The following is a 16,583-nucleotide window of genomic DNA, read 5'->3' on the forward strand; positions in this document are numbered from 1 at the left end:
AAATGAGACATCATTGCACAGCATTCAGAATTGCTAAAATTAAAAAAAAAAGAAAAAAGGAAAAACAAACAGTGACACCACCAAATGTTTCAATGATGTGGAAAAGCTAAATCTCTCAGACATAGCCAGTGAGAATGTAAAAATGGTACAATCATTCTGAAAGACAGTTTTGTAGTTTCTTTTTTTTTTTTTTATTTATTTATTTATTTTTTGAGACGGAGTCTCACTCTGTCGCCCAGGCTGGAGTGCAGTGGTGCGATCTCGGCTCACTGCAAGCTCCACCTCCTGGGTTCACACCATTCTCCTGCCTCAGCCTCCCGAGTAGCTGGGACTACAGGCGCCGCCACCACGCCCAGCTATTTTTTTGTATTTTTAGTGGAGATGGGGTTTCACCGCGTTAGCCAGGATGGTCTTGATCTCCCGGCCTTGTGATCCACCTGCCTCAGCCTCCCAAAGTGCTGGGATTACAGGCATGAGCCACAGCTCCTGGCTGACAGTTTTGTAGTTTGTTATGGCAACATGTGTCAACCTAAATAACAAACAGAGAGAGGCTCTTCAAAGAAAAATGATATCATTCAGGAATAGGACATAGCAGTGGGAAACATGCCATAGCAAACAATGTGTGTATTCAGGGAGGTCAAAGAAGACAAAAGTTTTTAAAGGAAAATTGAGGAAGATGACATAATTGTCTTGAGATAATTATCCTTGGTTACAGGTATCAAAAACAAGACGGACTCCAGTCCAAGGTCGGAGAGGCAGTTGCACGGCAGATGTTCTTCTAGGAATATTGTGTGTGTGTGTGTGTGTGTGTGTGTATGTGTGTGTTTGCAATGGCCTTTGTGCAAGGTTCTAGTTTTTGCCATTTTTTGGGATAGTTCTTTCTATCACAAAAGATAGAAGGCCTTTTCCATCTGTATTTGTCAGGGCTTGTTTGTTTTTGCTTGAACACAAGTGACTCCATTTTGACTCTGACAGCTTTCACACATGCGACCACCATTTGACCCAACAATTGCACTGCATGCCTGGGTCATTATCCCAAAAAAATAAAAATGTCTATTCATAGCAGCTTTGGCATAACAGCCAAAAACCAGAAACCAACCAGATGTCCTTCAATAGGTGAACAATTAAACAAACGGGTCTGTCTACATCATGGAATACTGCTCAGCAATAAAAAGGAAAGAACTATTGATCCATGCAGCCACATCAGTGAGCCTCCCAAGAATTATGTTGAGTGAAAAAAAAAAAACCAATTTCACAAAGTTACATGCTGTATGATTATATTTATATATTAAATTATAGAAATTGAGAACAGATTGGTGGTTGCCAAGGGCTCAGGAGGAGTGTGGGCGGGAGGAAGTGGGTGTGTACATCAAACAGTGACAGGGAAATTCTTGTACATGGAAAGTTCTGAGCCTGGACTGCGTCAGTGTCAGGTTCCTGTCTGTTACATTGTACTACAGTGTTGCAAGATGTTACCATTGAGGGGAACTGGAGTATGTGGGATCTTGCTTTATTATTCCCTACAAAGCAGGGGAGACTTCTAAGTTCTTGAAATTGCTTAAATAATTGAAAAGACAACAGCGTAGAAGCTAGACGTGTTTCCTCATTTTGAAAGAAAGTAGAATTAAGTCAGTTATTTATACTTTTATTTCATATATGTCCATATGTAATACATACATCATAGCAGATAGAAAATGTTTTGTGTTCGCCCTAATTGGAGCATGGAATAAATAGAAGCTGCTTATCTTTCAAAGTCGAAACTTCCGTGAGCAACATAACATTTGGCAGTTCCTGCCGTTGGTTCCATTAATTTTTGTATTAACGTCTTCTTAGATAATTGTCTTGTTCGCCTGGAAGGAGCCAAAAGAAAGGCAGAAAAACTGTACTAGTAAAGGAAGATACATCCAAAAAGGAATACGGAAGGCTTGCAAGGATATTGCCAGGAAATCTAAATAGCAGACTGGCCTGAGATGGGTAAAAGTGTGATAGAGTAAGCACGGGCCTTGGGGCTCATGTGTTTATATTTAGAATAAGCAGAGCAGGAGGGCAGCCAGGCCCGGGTGCCTGATGGAAGCTTTGTGAAGTCACTCGTGGAGGGACGGTGGGAGCTTCCAGGCCCACTGCCTGTGGCTTCCACGTTCTTCAGCAGGTGAGAAGTTGTGTGTTCTCCTGGCCCAGGAACAGTGCTCTTAGTCGGAGTGCTGAGATAATTTGGGCAGGGATCATCATAAATTACTCTGTTGTCACTTCCCTTTGTCTCTGATAATACAGCTGCTGGTTCCTCCGAGCCAAGCCTTCATGCCCACTCTAAGCACCCCCACATTCCATAAAAAGCAGGACAAGTCTCCCTGGCACGTATCAGTTTACGGAGTGAAAACATTTGTTTGGTTGGTTGCTTTTGTTCATGTCTGGAAACAAATTCTAAGTTCTCCAGGCTGTGAGCAGGCTGCGTTGCTGAACACATTCTGGTCACTATAAAGTGGTGATCACAATAGCTGTTTCAGTGTGCGTTCTGCAAATGTCTTTGCCAGGAACTCTCCCACAGCACCCAGTTCTGAAGAGGATGTGGTGTTCCATTCCTCTCTCTTCCTTGTCTAGACTACAAGACGCTTGATCGTAAAGGTCACATTTAAAGTCACATTTGTGTCTAGTACCTGGCAGCACGGTGTCTTCAAGGGATAATTGAGGTCCCTGAGCTATGCTTGGTGAGGTTGAGGACACACACACACACACACACATACAGAGAGAGAGAGGAAACATACACACAAAAAACACACTCACATATGTGCACAAAAACAAAAGAGAAAACACACAGAGACAGGAAACACAGACAGGAAGCACACACAGAGGAAACACGCAGAAAACACACTCACACACTCACAGGAAACACACAAAGACACACACTCACACACACACGTAGCTGGAGATGAGCACAATATCATCTCCTATTTCAAAAAGGACGGCCCTTGTCAGCAGCTCTGGGCCACATTCCAGGGTCAGGTGAAATGGCCAGCCCTCCGTACCCCAACTCCAAGCGCACAGATGCTCCGTAAGAGAACACACCCCACTAAACATGGTGCTACAAGACTCATGCTAAAATCTATGTGTGCATATTTCTCCAGGTCCCTCATAAGATCGATACAAGCAACATGGAGAAATGTTGGCCTGCTGGAAGTAGAAGTGCAGAGACTCCCTCCTGTGAGAGAATAAGGCATGGAGGATTCGCAGAACTGTATCCTCAGAGGTCTCATAATGATACCATCTTTTATTCCTTTAACAGCCTCATCAGTGCCCTGAGTGAAGCTGTGTCCGTGTCTTCAAGGAAATCCAGGGGAACAGAATTCCACTGTGATGTGTTTCCCGACTTGAAATTCATCACGGTTACATTTTAATCCTTGGGCAACCAGAGACCATCAGCATCACAGTGATGCAAATGGCACTTTAGTTACGATCCCCATTGCTAGGAAAAGTACCAAGAAAAAAAATATTAGGTTAAGTGAGAGACTTTGTTTCTACAAATAGTAGAGCAGTTTGCAAGCCGGGGAGACACTGTCGTTGGTACAAAACAAAGATGCCAAGAGAGAGGCTGTCTTTTGTAGAAACGGTTTCCTCCCAGACTCCCATTTTGTTCCACTACATAAGTAAGGGATGCAGGCTTGTTTGGATTGCATTGGCTTGTTTGGATTGCATTGGTTGATAAGATTGACGTAGACCAAGCATCCTAGTCCACTGTGTAAAGAGGGGATGGAGGTTTGTTTTATTTCATTGGTTGATAAGACTGACGTAGGCCAAGGTCTGTTGTGTAGGATCAGAAGGAGAAGTGGGAGTTCCCATCCGCCATCAGTTCAGGCACCGTGAACAGGAACAGGCAACCCTGAGGTTCCCAAGGCGACACAAACATGTGTTTTCTGCCAGGAACGCAGAACACACATGTGACCTGCAGTCAGCCAACAGCCAGGTGCCTCCACCTTCAATTTAGGCCTGTCAGCCACTTGGGCCCCATCTTGAGGGGCCGGCTCCTTCCGGTTCACACTGTGGTCCTCAGAAGGGAGGTGTGTCATAGACACTGGGACGTTGTGTTACAGTGGGAAAACAGCACCACAAAGGCATAAACCTCCTCTAACTGGAAAGGTCCCACATGCAAAGACACGGAGCTCCAGTCATGTGAGAGCACATTCAGTTTGGGGAAACCTTTTTTGGTCTCTTCCCATTCTCTCTCCAACAAGACACATTCTGTGCATTCCAAAGAGATGGAAAATCTTGCACTAGCCAGTCCCGTGGTGTGCGTTGGTAACTCTCCAAATTTACAGCGTGTCGGTCTCATCTTCATAGTTTGTTAAAAATAAATGTCCTCAACTCACCCCCACCCCAAAATTCTGATTCAGTAGCTCTAGAATGGGGCCCAGGAATCTGCATTGAAGACTGTCTTGCAAGACACCCCCAGGATCTGAATTTGGTGGCCTCTGCACTGGGCTGAGACGGAGGACTGTGCCATTCAGAAGCCTCCTTTCAGGGACTGTGTTAGGGGTCGTGGGGTCCCAGGGAGACTCCAGTATGGTTCCTCCACCCTGGCAAGGCTCTCTCCACTGGCAATGGACAACACGCTCCCAGAGTGACCACAATCACTGTGGAGCTTCGTCAGTCTTTTTTGTTTGTTGTTTGTTTCTGAGACAGAGTCTCACACTGTCACCCAGGCTGGAGTGCAGTGGCGTGATCTCGGCTCACTGCAACCTCCACCTCTCGGGTTCCAATGATTCTCCTGCCTCAGCCTCCTGAGTAGCTGGGACTACAGGCATGCACCACCACGCACAGCTAAATTTTGTATTTTTAGTAGAAACTGGGTTTCACCATGTTGGCCAGGCTAGTCTCAAACTCCTGGCCTCAGGTGATCCATCTGCCTTAGCCTCCCAAAGTATTAGAATTATAGGCAAGGGCCACTGAGCCTGATTGGAGGTTCATCTGTCTTTTAAGCCTGCTTTAATAACGTCCAAAGAATACATATTTTCTTTAACGTTCGTAGATTGTTTCTTCCCATTTAAGCTTGAGAAACAGCTCATTTGGACATGGGTGTGATCAGAAGGATACATATGAGCCAAAATATATTAGCACATTTCATTTCCTGAGGACTTCCGCCATTGTAAAATAAATGTCATTTCACTTTATGCCTTCTTTTAACATTTGGTCAAAGTAAGCTGTCCATGCTTTTATTCCAAAATGCTTGGCCCTAGTTGTTAGAATACGTCCATAGCACTCTGTGAGCTTCCTGAATCAGTGAGAATTCAGCTAGTCATTAAAAAGGCATACAGAGTTTTAAAACCTCATAGGCTTCTGACAAAATGCATTTCACTCTGAGCACTTAAGAATTTCCATGGAGTTGATGAAGAACATGCCAGGCATTCGAATGAAGGGGGTGCAGCCTCTTTCCTTGCATCTGCACGAAGGGGAGGAGCTCTCGTTATCCTGCACACATGACTCAGCAAGGTGTGCAAGTATTCCCAGGCCCAGATGAGGACAGAAGCGTGAGGACAGCACTCAGAGGACAGGAGAACGCTGGTTCCTGTGCAACCTTAACATTGCTGCAAAAGAAGCCCCGCACAATTTTACAGTCAACCTAATAAGTGCCCCTTATTGAAACAAAGACTGGGATCTGCTGATGGGGACTGCCAGCTTGGGTGGGGCGACCACCACGGCAGTTCCATTTGGGTTAATTATGCGTGGTTTGCCCCCAGATAGAGTGCTCCCTGGTGGAGTTTGAGATGGTGGGTGGCCATCTCCCCAGCAGACCTAGGAGCTGTTTCCCAGGGGTCCTGGGCAAAGCAGTTGAGTGCTCTGCTCTGCAAGGGGACCTGTGGCTTGCGTGCATTTACAAGGTGCCAGGTGGCCATATCTGCAACTCAGGCGTGGTCTTGTTGAGTCCCCTAACTCAGTGCCCTAGCCTCAATTGCCTGAGGGCCTGGACTCCACTCCTGAGTGGACAGAAGGATCTCTGTGCTGCAGGAGGCCCACGCCATCTGCCTTGCCTTGCCCCATAGGAGAAGTGTGACTTGCTGAACCTGGGGGCCCCCCGGGAAGAATCCTCTCTTGGTTTCTTCTCTTCTGTCATTGGGGCCTACCCCATTTCTGCAATAACTGCCTGCCTCCCGTCACACACTGTTGCGTGCCTTGCCTCTTGCTGCCTGAGGGGAGCTGGAATAGAAACCCCCTTGCTTCCTCTGGGTTTGGAGACAACCTCAGAAGACGAATTGTGTAGGTCCCTGAAGTTGCTCCTGAGAGCCCTGAGGCCAGGTGTGTCAGTGGCTTCCCAGGCTGTCTGCACAGCCCAGCACTTGTTTCTGAACTCCAGGCTTCAGCCCTTTCTTTGAATGGCATGGGGGGCCCTAAAAAGATAGAGGTATAAAGCATAATGCCAGAGGAAAGGGTTTTTCCAGAACATTGAGATCCAAAGACCTCAGTGAGAGGCAAAGACCATGTGAGACCATAGCAAGAAGGTGGCTGTCTGCAAGCCAGAAAGAGAGCCCTCACCAGGACTCAAACCTACCAGTCTCCATCTCAGACTTCCCAGCCTCCAGAACTGTGGGAAAATAAACTTATGTTGTTTAAGCACTCAGCCCATGGCATTTTATGGCAGCCCCAGCAGATTACTATCCCTGTGGTTTCTTAAGCTTATAAAACATTTTCTGTTCACCAAAGGTCAGCTGGAAACTGTTTGGGGGAGAAAGCAGGAGGGGTGTGGGGTGGAGTGCTGGCACAGAGCTCGGCCAGGCTGATGGGCAGCTCTTTTACTTAAATGTGACTCTTACTGCAGTTGAAGACCTAGTTTGAAAATTTCCCAAATCTTTTCTGGCAGCTGCAATTTTTGTTCTTTGCATGTGGTTGGGAGGTGTGATGTGACTGCTTGCTTGCAGCAGTTCCGGATGCATGAAGGAGAAGGAGGCAGAGGAAATGGATGCACGTTCAGTGCATGCACAAAAGCTGCATATGCTTGAGAACCATCACACCATAAACTCTGTTTCCTGCCTCAGGCCTAAGCTATGTTTGCCAGTGTCAAGGACAAGACACACAACTTGATTTTGTGGAAGACATTTTCCTTTATTTAAAATAAATGGCTCTTTCTTGTTACAGCCTAAGAAGTAAAATGAAAAGTAGCGTGCAGAGATGAAGTAGGTTGGCTGGTGCTATTGAGCTGGCAATTGTTCCCTGTCCAGCCTGGCTGGTGGGAAAGGTCCATCCTACCCTGGAGCTAACCCCAAGCCCTGGGCCTCCCTGAACTTCTGGGAAGAATGGTCCTGGGGCTCCCTACTCCATGTGGGCCCCTGGACTGGGGTGGCTGGGCAGGGAAGAGGGGCTGGGAGATGCCAAAGGACCCACATTCCTAATGCCAGAAAACACTAAGTAAAATAGGGTTAGACAGGAGTGAAGTGAAGCTCATGCTCCAGCACGTTTAAGAATATTTGTAATAACATAGAAGATGTTTATGCTACAATGTTAAGTACAAAGGCACTTACAGGTATCTATAAAGTATAGTGTGTGTGTGTGTGTGTGTGTGTGTGTGTGTGTGTGTGTGTGTATGCTTAGGAAGAAATCTTAAAAACAAAATAAAATACAAATTAACTCAGGCCCAGAACTGGAAGAACAGTTAAGAGAGGCTGGGACTGCTAGGTCATAAATTAATCTTGATGTCCTATGGGGCTCCTGTACCCTTGGATTTAAACGAGGTTGTGCTGGGAGGAGCTAGCAGGAGGAGTCTACAGTGCAGACGTCTTTCTGCAAGCAGAGGCCAGCCCTCGACAAGGGTTTGGTTCAGGACTGGCCACTGAGGTGCTGAGCACCTAGGCTTTTCCTCCTGGCAGACAGTGATCTGAGAGAGGCTGAGGTTGGTTTCTAGACCATTCCTGATGCTCTAGAGTTAGTGAATTTCTTCACTCCTGATATGAGGCCTCTTTCCTTCATATACGTGTAAGGAAGCTAAGACGAGATGTCTTTTCTTTTTTTTTTTTGAGACGGAGTCTCGCTCTGTCACCTGGGCTGGAATGCAGTGGCCGGATCTCAGCTCACTGCAAGCTTCGCCTCCCGGGTTCCTGCCATTCTCCTGCCTCAGCCTCCCAAGTAGCTGGGACTACAGGTGCCACCACCACGCCCGGCTAGTTTTTTGCATTTTTTACTAGAGACAGGGTTTCACCATGTTAGCCAGGATGGTCTCGATCTCCTGACCTCGTGATCCGCCCGTCTCGGCCTCCCAAAGTGCTGGGATTACAGGCTTGAGCCACTGCACCCGGCGAGATGTCTTTTCAAAGGCCAGGGAGGGGATCTCTGACCTTTTTAAATATTTAATTTTAAATATTTAATTTTTATTCTAACTTTTTAAATTATGCAGGAAAAGAAATGCGCAAATACACAATTCTTTTTCTTTTTCTTTTCTTTTCTTTTTTTTTTTTTTTTTTGAGACAGAGTCTCACTCTGTTGCCCAGGCTGGAGTGCAATGGCATGATCTCAGCTCACTGCAACCTCCACCTCCCAGGTTCAAGCAATTCTCCTGCCTCAACCTCCCAAGTAGCTGGGATTACAGTCTCCCATCATCATGCCTGCCTAATTTTTTGCACTTTTAGTAGAGATGGGGTTTCACTATGTACCACGCTAGTCTGGAGCTCCTGACCTCAGGTGATCCACCTGCCTCAGCCTCACAAAGTGCTGGTATTACAGGCATGAGCCAACATGCTTGGCCAAATATGCAATTCTGTCCCCCAGATTCTCAGACAGAAGAGCAGATCTCAAGAAGGGCTTCCAGTGAAACCCAGCCTGACCCTCACAACCTGGTGAGCAGCACCGGGCAGCCTTCAGAGATTGCCAGGCGCTGGTCTGCAGTCCTCTCTTTCTTGCTACCGTCCTCTCTGTCTCCACCCCTCTGCTTTCTCTGAGCATGGAAATAGCCAAGTAGAGCCACAGTTCTGGGCAGAGCTGCCCCAAAGGCTGTTACTCCCCAGGAAGAGCTGGCAGGCTGGCCAGGTAAACACTAACGCAGGTAGTGTTGGCATCACTGACCATGGTTTTGCATCACAAGGAGACAGAAACACCGGAGACCATTTGGTGAGTTTATCAACGGACCAATCCATGGTGCTTACCGTGGACCACCCACATTTCACCTGTTCACCAAGAGGAGGTTGGTCAACTTGTACCTTACAGAATGGCCGACACAGGCCAAACATGAGAATATAAACGATGAATGAAATATTTGACTGTGTCTATACTAAAAAAAGAAAATGTGAAGGACTTCTCAAACTAAAAACAGGAAACCAGCTCTTTGCTCACATTCCAAGCATGAGCAGAGGCCACAGTGGACCTCGAACGAAGGCCACATTTTCACGTTTTGGGATTTCTCTGGGCTATAATCTAAGAGAAAAGGCAAAGGGGGTAGTTGAAAAAAAGACGCTCAGAACTTTGATATTATGCTGCTTGTTGCACAACATTACCTGCTTCAAAAGAAAAAGAACATGCAACATTCCTTTTGTGTGTCTGCCTGTAATCACCGAAATGAGTCTTTCTCTGAAAGACATTTAACAGTTTTCACCATGTTACATAAACCAGTGATAGGAGCTGCCAGGAATTTGCTTTGGGTTGGTGAACTACCTTCTACCGAGTTAAACATGTTTGGTCATTGTGCATGTCTGCTGTCTCCACTATATTTTAATCTTCTGAGGTTTCTGTATTATTTTGTTTTCAGTTATTATCTCTTTTTTCAAAAGCTAAAGATACGGAAACTAGTTGAGAAGGCTTTCTGGGCATCAAATTATCTCTTACCAAGTATGCCGATGACTTCTGTGTCAATGAATTTCAAACACATGGCCCACATTTCCCTTAACAGCTCATGACTTCTGAAATGCAGGAGAAAGAGGCTTTGCAAAGTCGTGCTTTTCCAAACCCCTTGCCGGAGACCAAATGCACTTTGATTTCCACATGACGTTTTCCCCAAATAGCTGATGTGACATGTCAAAAATCAGTTATTAAGAATAAGTGCACACTGGCATAAATACATATAGATACATATCTACAAGTGGGTGTTTATTTTTAAAGCTAAATTGTAATAGAGAGTTGATGCTGAGATTTCAAGATACAATTCAGGAAATATGGAATTGGTAATAAAACCGTATAAAGCAAACACTGTTAGAACTATAGCAGTTCAGAACTTCTTAATGGGGAATCATGTTAATTCCATTTCTTTTCTTGTCCTTTTTCTTTTTTCAACATGCCCATGAGAAGATGCGGTGACTTTCGTCAGGACAGCATTCTCCATTCTGGCTGTGGGTGACGGCCTGAGACCCTGTGGAGTATTCCTGCTGGCCTCAGACGGCCCTCCCAGGTAAAACCTGGGGCCAGCCTGTCCGCAATCTGAAATGCCCTCCAGATTATTCCAAATGTGCATGTTAATGATCATCAGATCTGAGAGCTGGTGGAGAAGTTAAGATAAATAGAGAAAATCCTGACCGTGTTTGCTTTGGACCACACGAGACTCAAATTATTTTGAGGCTTTAAGGATGATGCATGCAGGGCACTCAAGGACGGCTTCAGCAGCAGATGCTTGGCCTCTTACTTCTTTGGGCTAAAAGCTCTGAAATTTGAGAAGCCGCTGCTGTGCCTGCAAAAAGCACTGAAACTGGACTGAAAGAGACACAGGGAAACCCACGGGAGCTGCTGAAAAGGGTGACTAGGGGGCTTCCTCTAGGGGGCTTCTCTGGCGGGCGTCCTCTGGGGAGCGTCCTCTAGGGGGCTTCTCTAGGGGGCTTCTCTGGGGGGGGCATCCTCTGGGGGACGTCCCCTGGGGGGCGTCCTCTGGGCGGCATCCTCTGGGGGACGTCCCCTGGGGGGCGTCCTCTGGGGGGTGTCCTCTGGGGAGTGTCTTCTGGGGGGCATCCTCTGGGGGGCGTCCTCTGGGAAACGAAGCAGTGAATGAACCGCAGAACTTGAGGGTTCGTCAGCAAGGCAAAGCCCCTGATCCCACGTCTCCCTCTTACACCCGCACAGGAGAGGGGGATGCAGAGGGGAACACACACGCTCTTCAAGATAAATTAGCAGTAGAAGCCAATTATTATCTATTAAAGAAAACATAGTCTCCTGCTAAGTCAATCCTGAGGCAAAGATCGGCACTCCTACCTCCACGCCTGGCCTCCAAGCCGTGAGGGAAGGATCCTGTTTAGTTTTCATCAAAACCATTTGAGGAATAAAAACATGTTCCTTTCATTTGAAAATCAAGTAGCTAATATTGGTGGTGGCGCTTACAGTGGGGTCTCTGGTGAGTTCATGTGAGGCCAAGAGTGAAGAGAGGAGACTTTCTTTGCCGTGGAGCATCTGCTTACTTTTACATTATTATTAGTTGAATTAATACCCTGAGCCTTAAGTACCTGGATACTTTGTACATGAAAGGCCAAAGAAGGGATCACTGGAGACGAACCAATCATTAAAAGCGGTGGGAAGCGAGGACTGACTGAGAGTGGCAGCCCTCATGATGGGTGCCACAGGACAGCATTGCGCGTGGGCCATCTCACGCTGTCTCCCAGGCTCCTCTCTCCTGCTGCCTAATATTTTTAAGCACCAATGCAGATAATTCAGCTCTTCTGAAAACCCAAGTCTAACTTAATTATAGTTCTGCTAAAGGGGGAAAAATGATATTAGATGCCCAAGCTAAAATAAAATGAACTCCACTTTTTTCTTTCTTTATTAGATTTTAATGGTATTATTATAATAATTAAGCTTTTCATTAATTTTTCCATGCTTATTGAGTCATAGTTCCCTGCAGATTTGAATCATATTTAACGTGTAATTATGGCGGTCCATTTTCAGAAGAAAATGTGAATGTGAGGATGTGGGAATCCACCTGGGCTTCCTAAATTAAAAAAGGCAGCAAGGGGCCAGCTCGGCAGGTGTGTCGGGCCAGACAGGGCAGTAGAGCCAGTCTCATACGCTCTGAGGGTAGCAGGGAGCTGCCCGCTCCAGCTTGGATTCACTGTGTTGTGCATGATTCAAGTCAGCTCTGGAGGCCTCGAAGATGAGTGGGTGAAACACGCCAGTGTGTGTTTGCTTCCAGCATCTGGGGGGATTCAAGGTGGAACAAAGCAGTGGGCAGGTCCCGACTCTCCTGTTAGACTTCGGGCACCAGGCGCTCTCTGTAAAGGTGTCTGGGGACTCCATCTCCATGCAGACCACTCGGAGACAAGAAGGCCAACAAAGTCCACACGCAATTTCAAACAACTCAGTTGACATACTAATCCATGGTTTTACCTCCTGTTCAATGAGGGATGAAGACTGTTCACCGCTTGACATGGGAAGTTTAGTCATGAGACAGGTTTATCGAACAGCAAGCCTCAGATCCCCTGTTCCTCCAGCTGAAGAAAAGAGGGGAATGAGGACAGGAGTGGAGGCTGCGGTGAGTGAGCGCAGAGCCCCCAGAGGGAACATGGGAAATGAGCGTGAAAGGGTCCCCTGCTTAGGAGCAGGGGAGTTCCCCACGTGCGGGGAAACTTCCGGAAGAAAGCCCTAGAGGCCCTTCCACTGCCGGCGGGAGGGAAGGAGAGACAGAAAAGCCTGAGGGAGGGGCAGAGGGACAGCGATAGAGAGGAGGGGAGCGAGCGTGAGAGAGACAGAAAGGAGACAGGCAGAGAAGAGGAGTAAGAGAAGGAGAGAGGGAGAGACAGGGAAAGGAGGGAGACAGACAGGAGAGAGAGATGGGAGAATCTAAGGGACAAGAAGAGCGAAGGAGATGGGAAAGTCTGGGATCCCAGGGTAACAAACACAGACTTTTTGGCATTACACAGAATCGTTTAAAATACGAGCCTTTCCACGGAAGCTGGCCCACCTTGGGTAAAGTACTTACCCTCTTTTAAGCTAGTTTCTCCTCTATAAAATCATGTCGGCCCAAGCACCACTGCTTTGAGGAGCCGCCCAGGGAGCCACGGTGGGGTGAGCTGCTGACGGCTGTGCCTGTCCTCTTGCAGGTCCCAGAGATGCGGGGAGAAAGCCTCGGACACACCTTGCCCCTGAGGCCTGCCTGGGGAGGTGCCATTCCAAGCTCTCAGTCCCCAGGGACTCGGAGCAGCCTGGCCCTCTGCTCTCTGCAGCAGGTTCCCACATCAGTGCTGTGTCCTGCAGACACTTGGGGAGTGCCTTCCGTGCAGGGCAGCCACAGCCAGACCATGCACCCGGCCCCAACACCCAGTCAGGATGCGGGGCCCATGGGGACTCCACCTTCCCCTCTGGATGGCAGGCACGTGCTTGGCAGCCTACGAACCTCTGCAGTGGGCCCAGGGGCAACACCGGAGCTGCATTTATTTCTCCAAGACCCATCACGTAACTCATGTGAGTCCTCCAGGAGTGAACTCCTGCAGTGGCATCTTCTCTTCTTCCTCCCGGGGAGCTGCCTTCTGAGACACATGGCGAATGACGGACCTCAGCCTCCAGGGCTGTTGTTCTGATGCCACTGGGCACTGGGCCCCGGCCACAGCCCAGACAGCTGCGTCAGGAAGGCCCCCCTCCCCTCAGGAGATGAAACCAGAGCACGGAGTTTGCCCAAAACCACCCCAGCGCCCTGGCCCTCAGAGTCACGTTCTCTGCATGAGGTTAGATCTGAGAGCAGAAAGATCGCCAGTGACAGACTCTTGCCCAGGACACTGGACATGGCCAGACCCTAAGCCTAACACCCTCCCTGCTGGTCCTGAGCATGGTGGGCAGGACACGGCCGCATGGGAGGGCAGCTGTTGTCAGGGAACAGGCACACCACACAGGCCAGGCGGCCACCAGGGTGGGATGGGGCTCTGCGTCTGCTCCCCTAGTCAGTGCTGTGGGTCTGCAGAGTTCCCCACACAAAACCATCCCTGCCGATGAGACACAGACTCTGGAGCACCTTTAGCCATTCAGTGGAAGCACAGTATCTGCCTCAGTTTCCTTATTTATAAGCTAGAACTCACATGCCTGCCTTTTGGGATTGTTTAGAAACCGAAACGAGAACATAGAACAGACAGCAAGGGATCCCTCACCTCACCTGGGCACACCTTCTCTTCCTTCCACGCCCTAGAAGAGCTGCAAACAACCCCAGGCAGAAGAGGTGATGGCGTGGAACTGTGGCTCAGGGCAGTGCTGGAGGAAGCACTTGCACCCTGTTTCGTGGAGTATGGTGTACAGGGGGCCGGACTTGTGGGAAGAGGTCACTCCCTGATCCTGGGATGAAACCTGGCCAGGGCACTGGGAAGCCCTCAGTGCCCGCCTCATGCGGAGGGCGTGGAACTGAGACCAGGCCCTGGCAGCCACCTTCACGCCGGCCTGTGCTCACATCACCCCCAGCCCGTGGGGATGCTGCTGGGGCTCAGCCGGCTCCCCGCACTGCTGGAGTGGAAGAAGAAAGGAGACCCCAGCCCAGCCAGCATTGCGGTAGCCTCAAGCCTCAGCCCGGACAACCTGCCGGCATCTGCCTCCGAATCTGCAGTCCCTGAAGCCAGTGATGTGTGTCCCAGGGTCAAGCCACCCGCTGGAGAAAAGTGAAACCTAAGGAAGAAGCACAGGCCCTGGGATTTAAGCCAATGAATTTATTCTTTCGCAATGAAACAAAATTTTTTATCATTAAAAAATGTGATAAACATGGTTGAAATGTTGACGCTGCCGAAAGTACACTGTGTGTGTCTTGACCTTCTGTTTGGTTGCGCTTACAGCGTGAGTCCCCAAAGGCAACTGAGCAGAGTCATGGTCTGTGCTGGGCAGGTGTGAGGAGTGACTGCAGGGGCTGGGCGGGTCTAGGACAGGCCGGCAGTGTCATGCAAAGGCAGGGATGGCGGCAGGCAGCGAGCGAGGCCCACGCGTCCACGTGTGCGTTTTCTGCATCTTATCTGTTAGGAAATACGAGCGCTTTCTGGAACAGGAAGCATCAATCCCCATAGGAGCTGTAGATGTCCAAGCATTTGGGTTCCTCGAAGCTGATTTTCACTTTGCAGAATGTGCATTGGAGCTCACTTGAATGCAAGTGTCCTTCCTCATTATAGACAAGTACATTTCCACGTCTTTGCACATGTGTGGGTGTGTGTGCCCAGGCCAGGCCTGTGTGTGTTGATTGCGTGTGTGTGTCTGGTCAGGGATGTCTGTGTGGCCTGGGTATCCAGGCACTAGTTGCGGAAATGGATCTGAAGCCCCTCCAGAGGTGGGTCCAGCCAGCCCACCCTGTGCTATTTGCTTGGTGTGTGTCTGTGTCAGGGCAGCAGCTTGGCTCCTGTCTGCCCTCCTGGTTTCCTGGCCCCATCCCCTTTGCAGCTCGGCCCTCAGGATGGCCCTTTCTGGAGTGTTGGAAAGATGTACTGGCTTCCTGGCCCAGTGCCTCTTCTTTCCCTGGCTGTGGACGTGGTGATCTTGTGTTTCCCTCACTCCCTCCCACAGATCAGCCTCTGGTGCTCTGCGTTGCCTCCTGGATGCCCTCCAGGGAACAAACCCTGGCTTCACCCAACAGTGTGGGCTCTGGTCCTAGGACCTGTCCATCATGGGCAATCTTGCCATTGCTGTGTGGTCCAGGGTTTTCAGACTCTGCAGGCTCTGGATGAAGAATCTTCCTGCCTTGTCCAGCCTCTGGGGCCCTAGTGCTCTTGGGCATGGGGTCACATCATTCCAACCCCCGCCTCCATCCTCGTGCAGCCTCCTCCCTGTGTGTCTCTCCAAGGGCAGTTGCTGCTGGATTTATGACCCATCCTAAATTTGGATGATCTCATCTGGACATCTTTAACTTAATTTTGAGGACCTTTTTCCAAGTAAGGCCACATTCTCAGCCTCTGGGGGTTAAGATGCGGACGCATCTCTTTGGGGCCACAGTTGAGCCCACTGTAGGAGGCGTCCCCTGTCTCTCCTGTACCCCCATCGCATGGGAACTAAAGGTAACCTTAGAGGGTAACTGTTAGGATGCAGCTGGGGAGAGACAAGACAGGAAGTGGAGCAGGCATGCAAGAGGGAGAGGCCCTCAAATCCAGCACTGCACGCTCCCCAGAGCTCCTGCTCTTCAGACCTGGCCCTGCACGCACCCCAGAGCTCCTGCTGCTCCCGTGCTCCCTGCTTCTGCCCGTGCGCCACACCTCTGAGGAAGACAGCAGCAGGCTGGGTGGGCGGGTGCAGTCGGTGTAGTTTGCCAGATGCATCCAGGGTGGGCTTCTGTGATGTGGACACGGGAAGGCAATGGAGGCGTTGGTCGTGCACACACATGGACTGGGCTCCAGGCCCAGAGACCAGTGTGGCTGGGGCGACTCAGGGAAGGGGCTCACTGCGAGGGGGTTCATGGAAAGCCCTGCAGACCACCGTGGGAACACGGGTGTCGACCGTGAGTGTGGCGGTAACCGTGATGCCATGTGGGCTGGGAAGGGGAGCATCAGGCCCATCACCTCAGGGGAGGAACCTGGGCGAGGCTGAGAGGAGCAGGGTGACTGAAAGCTGTCCACAATCACCCGGGAAGGGCCACAAGAAGAACGACGCAGGCCTTGCCACAGATGCCAGAAGATTCCATCCAGCCGCTGCACTAAAATCAGCGTGGTACTGGTCGGGGAATGGTCAGTGGAAAATGCAGGTCCTAGAAG

The 16,583-nt window shown here is 49.3% G+C and overlaps 1 long non-coding RNA gene across 1 annotated transcript; it reads left to right on the forward strand.

The window, feature by feature from the left end:
* Positions 1–3,109: 3,109 nt before the first annotated feature.
* LOC105519687 lies at positions 3,110–10,499 on the forward strand. Its single transcript, XR_001003013.1, has 2 exons — positions 3,110–3,297; positions 10,255–10,499. It is a non-coding gene; the product is annotated as an uncharacterized LOC105519687 (long non-coding RNA).
* The last annotated feature ends 6,084 nt before the right edge of the window (positions 10,500–16,583 follow it).

The sequence above is a fragment of the Colobus angolensis genome, unplaced genomic scaffold, assembly GCF_000951035.1.
Source record: "Colobus angolensis palliatus isolate OR3802 unplaced genomic scaffold, Cang.pa_1.0 Scaffold358, whole genome shotgun sequence".
Taxonomy (NCBI): domain Eukaryota; kingdom Metazoa; phylum Chordata; class Mammalia; order Primates; family Cercopithecidae; genus Colobus; species Colobus angolensis.